Source organism: Pongo pygmaeus, chromosome 1 (assembly GCF_028885625.2).
Source record: "Pongo pygmaeus isolate AG05252 chromosome 1, NHGRI_mPonPyg2-v2.0_pri, whole genome shotgun sequence".
Taxonomy (NCBI): domain Eukaryota; kingdom Metazoa; phylum Chordata; class Mammalia; order Primates; family Hominidae; genus Pongo; species Pongo pygmaeus.
Window position 1 is genome coordinate 23080261 of NC_072373.2, and position 13653 is coordinate 23093913.

General features: G+C 42.0%; 1 pseudogene; it reads right to left on the minus strand.

The window, feature by feature from the left end:
• Positions 1 to 12454: 12454 nt before the first annotated feature.
• LOC129034342 (small ribosomal subunit protein eS1-like) lies at positions 12455 to 13176 on the minus strand (annotated as a pseudogene).
• Positions 13177 to 13653: the final 477 nt, after the last annotated feature.

Genomic DNA, 13653 nt, shown 5'->3' on the forward strand with positions numbered 1-13653 from the left:
TTGTATGTGAAAGTTAATTACAATGATCCTAGATTTGATCATTGTGCTTGCTGCCTCTGTCACCCCCACACATCTGGTGGTGGGTTTTGCAGACATGCAAATTAGGCCACCCTAATATATTGATGTAGCTGAGATACCCTTCCTTAGGAAGCAGACAGCTCTCATGGGTTGGTATTGTCACCTGAAGAATGTTGAGGTTCATACAATTAGAAAGGAGAGCCTTATTTCTCATAAAGGACTGTAGCCTGCAGGGTAGTCATTCTGACAGATTGGGAAGCATAGCCTCCAGTCAGAAGCCAGAAACAGATACTCCAAGGGAGGGGCAGAGGGGTCAGGAATTTATGCTGAGCAGGGTGGCTGATTATACATATTCAGTAAGCTAGAGGAGGAGTCATGAATATTTATGAAAGGAAAAACGTGCTTATGCACAATTGAGCTTCATGCCCTTTCATAGGACCCATGTACAAAAAAAATGGCTGTGTTAGCATGATCTGGGGGTGGAGTTTTCTACCCTCTGACGTCAAAAGGTGAAGCAGAGAACATGAAGACCCTCACTGAGCATTCTCTGCAGACGGGCCAGGACTACTCTGTGGTTGGTGGTCTCTTATCAGGCAAAAAAAGAGGAGCAGCATCAGGTAGTTGGTTGATATCAGTGTGGAATCTTTTGAAAGGGCTGGTTTCTGTTCAGCCCTCAGAAGAAAGCCTAATGGTGATTAACAAGGGAGAGAGTATAACAAGGTGTTGAGTCCCCCATTCCATCATGGCTGAGAACTCAGTTTTCAAGGTTACTCTGGGGTTCTTTGGCCAAGAGGAGGTCCCTTCAGTCAGTTGACGGGCTTAGGATTTTATTTCTCAACTTTGTGTCATAGTTCTTATTTTTCCTTTACACAAATATACTTTAGTGTCCCTTAGAACAGAACCAAATCTCTAAGAGCAATGCCATGTCTCTCAGTGCTTTTCAATCCCCCCCTTCTCAACAAGCCCCTTCACAAGTGGGGAATAAACCAGACCCTAATCAGATAGTCCCCCAGCCAAAGACAGAGCTTGTAAACATGTGGAGTGCAGGGACCACGTCTGGCTTCCTACATCACTAGCATGAGATCTTCCGCAGGCAACTGCACAGGGACTCAAATGATCTGGATGATAATGGCAGAACATGTCCTCTAGCAGAATCCTATATGGTCTGGGTACGGCTGGCCCAGAATGGGCCAATTGTTGTACCTCATGCTCCTGCTATAGTGATTGGTTTAGAAAAAGACATGTGACCTAATTATAGCCAATCATAGGCTTCTCTGGAATTAATTTATAAACATTGGGTAAGACAAGATTTGTTTTCTTTCAACTGGAGTTGTCAAGCCAGGAGAATGTCAGTCCAGGTGGCAGCCATAGTGCCTGCATACAAGCAGGGGTGGGATAGGCCAGATGGAAAGAGGGAGAGGACACCTTGAGAACCTTATCAGAGCAACTGAATCTAGCTGTGCCTAAAGTAACAACAGAGCTGTTAAATAAGCAATTAGAAATTCTATTTCTAAAGGAATTAGTGTGGTTTTTCTGTCAAACCCAGAAGTTCTGATAATATGATGTTTGTATATTCATGCTATTTCCATATTTTCTCATATTCACACAGGCAATGATTAATAAATGCTCATTTACTTACTAAGCAAAGGTGATATACAGTAGCTCACATTTTTCTGTACCCACAGTTGCCCTCACAAGGCAGCTAAGCTAATTCGAATGGGTCCAGGCCATAGGACAGAGTTCCAAGGACTGTAGTTTACACCAGCTTCCACACCACCTCCCCACTTTGCAATGTGTCCCTAGAAAATGTCCAAATGTCTCTTGCACAGTCTTCTTACCTGTTAATTTATTAATTGTCACCTTGGCCAACCAGGTTTGTATAGATTAAAAAAAAGGAAACAGGCCCAGTGCCGTGGCTCACGCCAACATTTTGAGAAACAAGGCAGGGGAATTGCTTGAGCCCAGGAGTTTGAAACCAGCCTAGGCAACATGGTGAAACCTTGTTTCTACAAAAAACACAAAAATTAGCTGGGTGTGGTGGCATGCGCTTATAGTCCCAGCTACTTGGGAGGCTGAGGTGAGAGGATCACTTGAGCCCAGGAGGCTGAGGCTGCAGTGAGCAGAGATCACTGCACTCCAGCCTGGGCAACAGAGCAAGACCCTGTCCCCCCACCCAAAAAAAAGAAAAAAGAAAAGAAAAAGAGGAAACGGTTTTTCGAATGAGTCCACCCAGCTTGTTGTCACTCTGTTATAGTCACCAAGAACCTAATGCCAACAGTCACAGTCATGATAATAGCATGCATTTATACTTCTTTAGATATGCTAAGGCATGTTACTTCCTTCGTCTAGTTCTTTAGTTCAGGAGATTAACATGTCCTCAATTCACCAGGGGCGATCAGGCCACAAACTGATTAAACCAAGATTCCAAAGAAATTGCTTAAGGAGCCAAAACGACTAGTTATTAATTTAGAATGAGAAATATGACATTTACTATCTAACTGACAAGAGGGTTAGAGAATTTACTTTGGCCAGTCTGAATATTGTCTTCACAGTAAGAAAACCTACTGTAGAAATTTAATTAAGAAGACCATTGGGTAAATATGAAACAAGATGAATGAACTTGGATAGTCATATTGCTTATTTTCATCAAGCTGGAAAAATTAGATGAATCATGCTTGTCTAGTGGTCAGATAGTCATTTCTGCAGGTCAGAGCACCCTCTCCAACAGGGCTGCAGACTTCTTAAGAAATTCTTGCATATTCACACAATAGGTCCCTTCTCTACCTCCTTCTCTGTGTATTCAAGTTGCGGCCATCATTCAAGGCTGATTTTAACAAAAGATGCAAAAGAGGGTGTCAACCTGAAATAATCAAAAGGATCAGAATCCTTTTTTTTTCTTTTTTTTTTCATTCTGTCACCCATGCTGGAGTGCAGTGGTGAAATCATAGCTGCCTGCAGCCTTGACCTCCTGGGCTTGGCCTCCCAAATAGCTAGGACTACAGGCGTGCACCACCGCATCTGGCTAATTTTTAAATTTTTTTAGGAGCAGGATCTCACTATGTTGCCCCGGCTGCTCGTGAACTCCTGGCCGCAAATGATCCTCCCACCTCAGCCTTCGAAAATGCTGGGAATACAGGCATGAGCCACCCCACCTGGCCTTAGACTCCAATTTTAAAGAGTTTATTCAAGGGAAAAACTGGAAATGGCTCTTCAGGAGACACAGACTCCAGAGAAATAGAGTCACTGTTCCAAATTTAGAAGTTACATGGTTGCTTATATTGGCAGAAAACAAAGATATTTAACAGGTTTACATTTTCTATTCAAGGCTGGTTTATGAATTACAACAATTTAATTAGTTACAGTCTGTTTTCCCTAAATCTTGTTTTCATTTCTTTTCCAATTTAAAAGGGTATGTCTAACATGTCTTTTTAAGACAATATGATCGCCATGAAGATTATGTCAGAAAGTAAGAGGAGGCCGGGCGCAGTGGCTCATACCTGTAATCCCAGCACTTTGGGAGGCCGAGGTAGATGGATCACTTGAGGTCAGGAGTTTGAGACCAGCCTGGCCAACATGGTGAAACCCCATCTCTACCCAAAATACAAAAAATTAGCCAGGCATGGTGGCAGTTGCCTGTAATCCCAGTTACTGGGGAGGTTGAGGCAGGAGAATTGCTTGAACCTGGGACACGGAGGTTGCAGTAAGCCGAGATGGCACCACTGCACTCCAGCCTGGATGGCAGAGCAAGACTTTGTCTCAAAAAAAAAAAAAAGAAAAGAAAAGCAAGGTAATATGGAAGTGAATCTATAATGAAAATCAATAGTGAAGAGGAAAGGGGATCTTCCCTGGTGCTTTTTAGTCATTCAGTACATTTTACAAAATAATGCAGCTAAGGAAGCCGGCTCATCTATAAACAGAGAAACAAAGGTTACAGCTGCTTGTCACATGACTCAGCCTCCATAATTACATTCCTTTTTTTTTTGAGACCTAGTCTCCCTCTGTCACCCAGACTGGAGTGCAGTGGCTCAATCTTGCTCACTGCAACCTCCGCCTCCTGGGTTCAAGCAACTCGTGCCTCAGCCTCCCGAGTAGCTGTGATTACAGCCGTGTGCCACCACGCTTAGCTAATTTTTTGTATTTTTAGTAGAGATGGGGTTTCGCTATGTTGGCTGGGCTAGTCTCGAACTCCTGTCATCAAGTGATCTCCCTGCCTCGGTCTCCCAAAGTGCTGGGATCACAGCCACCGTGCCCAGCCAGATTCCTTTACGGCTCAAAATAATTTAGAGTTCCAACAGCTTAGATTTTGAACTACTTATTTTTGCAAGGGCAACCAAGAATGAGAAGGATCTGGAGCCCATCTCTGGTGGACATTGCCGGTCGCCTACCCAACACCCATTTTGCCTTCCCCACCCCTGACAGAACTCCAGTTTAGTTCAGCTATCATGCTCATACAAGCCAATGAGGTGCATGGCTCTTAGGAAGTTAGCCTCAATTTTATCAACTGAAAAAAATCCTGAGATTTATAAATTTAGAAAAGGAGCCTTTATTTCTTATAATAGGGGTTACAACCTGTAGGTTGGCCATCCCACAGGCTGGGAACTATAGCCTCCAGCAGACCCTGAAAGTAGGCACTTCAAGAGGGAAGGGTGAAATAGGGATTTATGTTGAATGGGTTGGCCAAGTATACATATTCAATAGATGATAGGAGGAGCTATGAATATTCATGAAGGTGGTTCATGAACACATGCATACTGAATAAACATGCATGTTACAAATGACCCATGTTCTGCACACGTATGTTTATTGCAGCATTATTCACAATAGCAAAGACTTGGAACCAACCCAAATGTCCAACAATGATAGACTGGATTAAGAAAATGTGGCACATATACACCATGGAATACTATGCAGCCATAAAAAATGATGAGTTCATGTCCTTTGTAGGGACATGGATGAAATTGGAAATCATCATTCTCAGTAAACTATCGCAAGAACAAAAAACCAAACACCGCATATTCTCACTCATAGGTGGGAATTGAACAATGAGAACACATGGACACAGGAAGGGGAACATCACACTTCGGGGACTGTTGTGGGGTGGGGGGAGGGGGGAGGGATAGCATTGGGAGATATACCTAATGCTAGATGATGAGTTGGTGGGTGCAGCGCACCAGCATGGCACATGTATACATATGTAACTTACCTGCATGTTGCGCACATGTACCATAGAGCCTAAAGTATAATAATAATAATAATAATAATAATAAAAAGAAAAAAAAATTGTAAATAAAAAAAAGAAAAAAATAAAATAAATAAAATAAAACAAATGACCCATGTTCATTTAGAGGCAGAGACTTAACATGTAAATGTATTACAGTTGGGCCCTATATATCAAAAGATGAAGCAGAGATATGGGGGCACTCAAGTGCACAGGCTCTGTAAACCAGCTAGAACCAGCTCATGGTCAGTGGTCTCTTATCAAGAGAAAGTCACAGCCATCAGTTTCTTGTCCAGTCAAAGCTGTAGTTATGGCTGGAGGAAGAGGGTCAGTCAGCATCTGGCGGGGAGATATAATTGTTTTCATCTTGCTTATCTTGAGGCCATTGCTTGTTCAGCTGCTAGAAAAAAGAAAAACCTTGTGACAGAACATAGCTTATTCTTGAGAGCTTGTTTGGAGGTTCTAGCAGGGGAGCATGGCTACTCATACACCCTTGACCAAAGCCGGGTCCTCCTCTATCAGGGATGGTCATCCTCTTTGAGTGCGCAGCTTTGGGAGGGTCGTACTTGGAAAGAGAGTGACGAAGGGGATACCCACCTAGCCAGCCAGATCAGCCGAATCAACCCTGGCGATCCATGGGGTGACAGGTGTCGCAGCCAGATCACCCTGACATCTGAGAACAGTTTATTCTTTAATAAACTGTGCACGCTTAACCCTTACCTGGCATGGCCTTAGGTCCTATGTATAATTTAGGTCCTATGTATCTTATTGCCAATATGTATCTTATCAGCAATATGTATCTTATTGCCAAAAAGAGCCTCTTCTGTCCGTCTCGTAATCTCTATTTTATCATTAATGCTGGTCAGTTGTTGCGTCTAAACCGCAAAAGGGAGGGGGTGTAATGAGGCTTGTCTGACCTCCTGTTATGTCACAGCTGGGCACTGTTTTTAAGGTTTATCTAGGATCTCCTTGGCCAAAATGGGGTCTGTTCATTTGGTTGAGGGCCTTAGGATTTTATTTTCTACTTGCACTTTTTTCCTGTGAACATTCTCCTTCTCACTGAGGCTGAACTGGGGCTGCCATCTTGCACCAGCCCTGAAGATGAAGTGTGTGCCCAGATGAGGCTGAGGGAGAGGCTGACAGAGAAAGGAGGGCCAGAGGCCTGTGTGGTGTCCATCCTGCCGTCCACCTCCCCTCAGGACTTGAGTATGCAGGTGAAGGAAATCAAAATATTAATACTTTACCCCAAAACAGATTTCTTTGACATATTCTGAAGTGGCCTGCAAGGTTGTCTTTTGCGGGAGAAATTTGCACCTGCAGATCTGTAGAGACTCTGCATTAATGCAGCCAGCCCTTCCCTTGTCTGGAAAGATTAACTGAGATTCTGACACCTGCAGGTCTGAAAAGAAGCATCCGCCATCTGCTCTTTCTGAGGGTTGCTCCCCGTGAGGTTTCATCTACACAACAGGACTGCCTTTGCTAGCCAAGCCACTTCCTTTCTTCCTCCCACAACCTGTGTTGCCACTGAAACCTGTCTGGGGCCAAGGTGGTGCATAAGCTTCTGCACCCCACTAGGGGATTGGGTCTTCATTCTGAAGCTTCCTGTGTATACATGTTAAACAAATTCATATGTCTTCTCTCCTATTAGTCAACCTGCCTCATGTCAGTGATTTAGGGGGCCAAGCACCTTGACTGCTTCACAGGACAATAGCTGTCTTTAAGTGAGCAGAGCTGTATTTTTCATTGTTTGCAGCCAAGGGCAACCTAACTGAAGCACTACCTCATTTGAGGAACATTTGAAGAGATAGGCATGTTGGTTTGGTATCCTAAGGCGGAACACAACAAGCTTATCTTCTTTAATAAAGTTATTTGACTAGAATCTGAACCAAAATAGGTGGAACAAGGTCCCTGAAAACCAAATAAATCTCTAGTTAGCTAACTCACTTCAGTCCTTCTCATCCATAAAGCCTCTCCAACCCCAAGAGAAAGGAGAGAGAAAAGGTGAGCTAATAAGACTGGTGCTTTGAATGTGGCTTTTGGTGTGAGCTTAAAAAAAAAGAAAGAAAAGAAAAAGGTAATAAAGTAAGACTGGTGCTGGGAAGAGTTTAAGAGTTTTGCACAGAATGGCTTGGCCACTGGGATTAGATTGTCCCTCCAGTAAATGTGCTGGGGAGACGGGGACAAGCATTGGGTTGAAGAGAGGGGGCAAGAATTACATTCTTCTAAAAAACTGACCAAAGCCAGCTCCAGAGGCACCCAGAACCTCATCTCTCCCTCCCTCCTGGATTCCTGCCTCATCTTTCCCAGATAAGACTCTTTAACTTTCTCTGAAGAACAAAGTCATAAGGTGTGAATATTCCCTGAAATACCTTTAGAATACTTGAATAAATAAAACAGAGGAGGCCTGGACAGTGGCTCATACCTGTAATCCCAGCACATTTGGGAGGCCGAGGCGGGAGGATCTCTTGAGCCCAGGAGGTCGAGTCTGTAATGAGCTGTGATTGAGCCACTGCGCTTCAGCCTGGGTGACAGAGGAAGACTCTATCTCAAAAAAAATTAAAAAAATAAAACAGGGGGAAAGACAGGGAAAAGCAAAGCTGACTCAACAATATGTGTAAGCCAATTATATAAAGAAACTTTGATCTCATTTCTAAAATGCATTGAATGAAACACTTTATGTGACATTCAGCCAGATGTCTTCTGCTAAAGAAGCAGAAAGGCTGGAGAAGAGAAGACACAGACAGAGGACACATGGAAAGGAAGGCAACTTGCTGAGTGACCCCAGGCCAGAACTAACACCTAAAAAACCTCCCAAGTTTTCCTCTCCTTGCCTTTGTCCCCCAGATCACCACCCAGAATTCTGGCTGGGAAAAGTGGTTTCTTTCTGATTGATGCTCAGCAGGCAAAGTCATTGACTCACATAGTGATACATAGGTAATAAAAATAGATTCCAGAGCAAGTCTGATGCCAGCTCCCAGCCTATGACTTCCTGGCATCAAAAGAAAGAAATTTAGTTGAGCAAGGAGGTTCTTAGAGTGAGAGAGTAACCAAGTGCAGTGACTCATGCCTGTAATCCCAACACTTTGGGAAGTGGAGGTCGGGAGTTTGAGACCACCCTGGGCAGCATAATGAGACCCACTTCTCTACAAAAAAAAAAAAAATTGAAAATAAAGAGTAAGAGAGAAAGCAAGTGTGTTTATTCTTCAGTGGGGAAAGGCATTTTACCAAAGATGAAGGCAGTGGGTAAAGTAGATTCTGTGGCCCTGGGAATAGCCTCGGGCTAATGTGGACTCCCACATTAGCTGAGCAGAAGCAACAACCTCTGATCTGTTCCACCCTCCCCTGCCAGATTGTGAGCTTTCAGGGCCCCTCAGAGCTCCTGGGCCAAACCCAGTCAATGGCTGCATCAGCATTTTCAGGCTACTAGAACTCAGCCTCACCAGACCGGAGAAAGTACAATATTGGTTTTGGGCCAGGTATGGTAGCTCATGCCTATAATCTCAGCACTTTGGGAGGCTGAGACAGGATGGATCACCCAAGCCCAGGAGTATGAGACCAGCCTGGGCAACTTAGTAGGACCCCATCTCTAAAACAAACAAACAAACAAACAAACAAAAAACCACACAAAACTTTGGTTTTGGTGTTTGTTCTTGTTTTATAATTTTTATTTATTTCTAAATTTATTTTATCTTATTTTTTAATTGACACACAATAATTGTACTTATTTATGAGGTACATAGTATGTTCTTGTTTTTTTAAAAAAAACTATCCTTTTTCCCCTTCATTTTACCATTTAAAAATTAATTATTTATTGTTTTAATTTAAAAGTATACAGATTCAATTATTTTTCTAAATTCAAGCAAAGAAAATTGGGGGAAAAAGTCAATCCTACCACCTGCTAACAACAAGGAATGACTATAACAAGAATCAGGTAAAGCCTTAAAATGCCTTAAAACAACTGAGGAATGCAAAGGAAGGCTGGAACAAAGGGAATAAATATACCATGTTTTTGGAGAGGAAGACTCAACATAATAAAAACTTCAGTTCTCCATAATTTAATTTATAAAGATGATGCAGTCTATTAAAAACACCATTTTTTAACCAGACAAACTGTTTATAAAGTTTATGAAAAAATGAATAAGAATACCTAGGAAAATACTGATAAAGAAGATGAGGAATGAGGCCTACCAGATACTAAAACATATTCCAAAATTTCAATAATTAAAACAGCTTGGGGTCTGGCACAGTGGCTCACGCCTGTAATCCCAGCACTTTGGGAGGCCAAGACAGGTGGATCACTTGAGGTCAGGAGTTCAAGACCAGCCTGGCCAACATAGTGAAACCCCATCTCTACCCAAAATACAAAAATTAGCCAGGCATGGTGGCAGAAACCTGTAGTCCCAGCTACTCAGGAGGCTGAAGCAGGAGAATCACTTGAATCCAGGAGGTGGAGGTTGCAGTGCGCCGAGATCATGCCACTGCACTCCAGCCTGGGCAACAGAGCAAGACTCCATTTCAATCAATCAATCAATCAATAAAACAGCTTGAAGAGAAAGACCAATGGAATAGAAAAGAAAATTTTAAATAGAAAATTAAAAAATAGAAATGTTGTGTATAACAAAAGAGACCTTTCGAATCAATGGAGAAGAGGAACTTGTCAGTAAATGGAACTGGGAAACACACCCATACCTGAAGGGCAGAGCAGTAACAGCCTCAGGACAAGCTCGGACCAATAGTAGAAAAGAGATAGAAGGAAACAATGGATAACGCCCCTCCTTTCCTCCCGCAGTGGCCAAAGAACTGTTTGGAAGCATCCTGCTGTTTCTTGTGAAGCCTGGCCAGCTGCCTTGCATGTGCCTTCCTGCCTCCCCTTCTTCATCCCCTTTTACTCTCTCTTGCTTCACTGTAATTATATCTCTCTATTGCTTTGCTTTAAGATCTGTTCTCCAGCTGGGCGTGGTGGCTCACACATGTAATCTCAGCACTTTGGGAGGTCGAGGTGGGTGGATCACCTGAGCTCAGGAGTTAGAGACCAGCCTGGCCAACATGTGAAACCCCATCTCTACCAAAAATACAAAAAACTAGCCTGGCGTGGTGTCATGCACCTGTAATCCCCGCTACTCGGGAGGCTGAGGCAGGAGAACCGCTTGAACCCGGGAGGCGGAGGTTGCAGTGAGCTGAGATCGCACCACTGCACTTCAGCCTAGGCGACAGAGCAAGACTCTGTCTCAAAAAAAAAAGAAAAAGATCTGTTTTCTAGATAATCTGGGCTAAGACATAAGAGACATGATAGAATAAAGCATGATAGAATCTCTTTGAATCTTGGAGTAAGGAAGACCCTTGGAACTATGACTCAAAAATTCAGGAGCCACAGAAGATTGATAAGTTCAAATACATAAAAATTAAAACCTCTGCATGGCAAAGAACATCAATAAGCTAAATCAAAGGTGAACAAGCAACTGGGGAAAATAATTGCAATTCCTATCTCAGACAAAGGGTTAACCTTTCTAATGTATAAAGACTATCTAGAAATCAGTAAGACAAAAACTAACAACTCAATAGAAATAGAGGCAAAGGGTATGAATAGTTCACAGGAAGGAAAATACAAACGGCTCTTAGGCATGTGAAAAGATGCTCAAATTCATACATCACAAAAGAAGGCAAATTAAAACTTCACTGAGAGTTATATAAGGAACTCCAATAACCCAGTATTAAAAAGACAGATAACTCAGTACAAAATGGGGAAGAGATTTGAAAACACACTCCGCAAAAGATTAGGAAGAGAGCTGGGTGCAGTGGCTCACCTCTGTAACCCCAGCACTTTGGGAGGTTAAGATGGGAGAATCACTTGAGGCCAGGAGTCTGAGACCAGCCTGGGCAATGTAGCAAGACCCTGTCTCTACATAAAATTAAAAAATTAGTCAGGGATGGTGACAGTCACCTGTAGTTCTAGCTACTTGGGAGGCCGAGGTGAGAGGATCATTTGAGCCCAGAAGTTCGAGGCTGCAGTGAGCTATGATTGCACCAGTCTCTGCACTCCAGCCTGGAAGAGAGACCTTGTCTCATAAAGAAAACAAACAAACAAACAAACCAAAGATTAGGAATAGCCAATAAGTACTTGAAAATATGTTCAACATCATTAATCATCACGGAAATGCAAATTAAATCTATGATTAGATACCACCACATATCTTCTACAATGACCAAAATATAAAATAATAACAATATCAAGTGTTGATAAGGATATGTGACTATTGAACTTTTGTACTTTGCTGATGGGAGGATAAAACGGTACAACCACTTTGGAAAGCAGATGGCTAGTTTCTTACCAAGTTAAACATACATTGTATCATATTACTCAGAAATTTCACTTCTTGGAAATTACTGAAGACACATGAAAGCATATAAACACAAAAATATTTGTACATTATTGTTCATAACTGCTTTATCCATAATAGTCCCAAGCTGGAAATTATATATCCATCAAATTTGTATTTTTATAAAAATACAAAAATTATCTGGGCATGGTGGTGTGCTCCTGCAGCCCCAGCTACTTGGGAGGCTGAGGCAGGAGAGTCACCTGAACCCAGGAGGCGGAAGTTGCAGTGAGCTGAGATCACGTCACTGCACTCCAGCCTGAGAGAAAGAGCAAGACTCCATCTCAAAAAATAAAATAAAATAAAATAAAAAATAAAACTATACATATTCAATTTTTTTTCTAAATTTAAGCAAGGAAAATTGAGGAAAAAAGCCAAACCTGCCACCTGCTAACAATTAGGAATGACTATAACCAGAATTGGGTAAAGCTTTAAAACACACTGAGGAACACAAAGGAAGGCTGGAACAAAGGGAATAAATATACCATGTTTTTGGAGAGGAAGACTCAACATAATAAAAACTTCAGTTCTCCATAATTTACTTGATAAAGGGGATGCAGTCTATTACAAACACCATTTTTTTAACCAGACAAGCTGATTATAAAGTTTATAGGAAAAAATGAACATCAACATATGAATGAAAAACAAACCCAAAAGGTGTGGTATATTTGAATATTCAATGGAATACTACTCTGCAATAAAAAGGAATGCAACATCATGGGTGAATCTCAAAAACATGCTGAGCAAAAGAAGCTGGTCAGAAAAGAGTACACATTATCTGATTCCATTTCTGTGAATTCTGAAAAGGCAAAACTAATTTTCTTTCACAAATAAGACTTTTTTATTTGCCACTATTGTAAGTCCTAACTTCAAACAGATTCAAGGACCGTGGTTCATACACATCAGCTCATTCAACTTTAGCACCTGTCTCGTCCCCAGTGGCTTTTCCAGAACTGCTACCTTCACCATGAAGCTCCATGAGTTTTCCCAGTTCAGACTTGGGCTTCTTCAGCATTTTTACTTTGCTAATGAAGACATCATGGAGAGGATAAATAGATTGGCAAGCCTTTTATATGGCTTTTCCAATGCTGTCTGCAATCAATTTATTGACCACTTCTTTCAGGTCATTTGTCTGCGCCTCTCAGGTCATGATTTCCAAAATCTTCTTCCGGATTTGGCGGACTTGTTGATGCTGAGCATAAGAGGTCTTCCATATCAGATTGTTGTGTTTCTTAGTAAAACCAACACAGAACAGATGAAGCATGTAACCGTTGGTAGTCTTGACATCGACAGGAGCTTCAATCATTGTCTGCCATTTTTTGACCATGGAGCACATTTTGTCACGGGTCAGATCCATGCCATGGAAGTTAGTCAGGCAGTTTTTGCCCTGAACATCTTCAGTAATCAGCTTGAATTTTCTAAATACAACATCATTATTCTGCAAATCAGCAAGACTCACTTCAAACACATGACCCTTGAGGCCATCTGATACATTTGGGTTACTTCAGTCCTGGTGACTAGCATCTCTCCAATATTTCTTGTGAACATAGCAGGTGCTTTCACATCATACCAATCTTTCTCAAAAAATGGATCAACCACTTTCTTCCTGGCCCCCTGTTTGCCACCTTTCTTAAGGTGCTTATTCTTGCCAACTGCCGTGGTGCTGCTCAGAGAGCCAAAAGAGCTGAGAGAGCCAAAAGCAAAACTAATTTATAGTGATAAAAATCACAGTAGTGGTTTCTCCCGACAGGATGGGAAGGGTGTTGATTGGGCAGGGGCACAAGTCAATCGTTTGGGGTGATGGAAACATTCTATACCTTGATTGATTCAAAACTCTTTGAACTGTAAGACTAAAATGAGTCCATTCTGTTGTATTAAAATCATAGCCCAATAAGGATGATTTTAAAACCACACCGAGATAACCTTCACCTATCAGACTGACAAAATTTCAAAAATTTGATAACAGTCTCTGTTGGCAAAGCTGTGGGGAAAAGACACTCTTAGATACTCCTGGTGGTGGTATAAACTAGTGCAACAGTT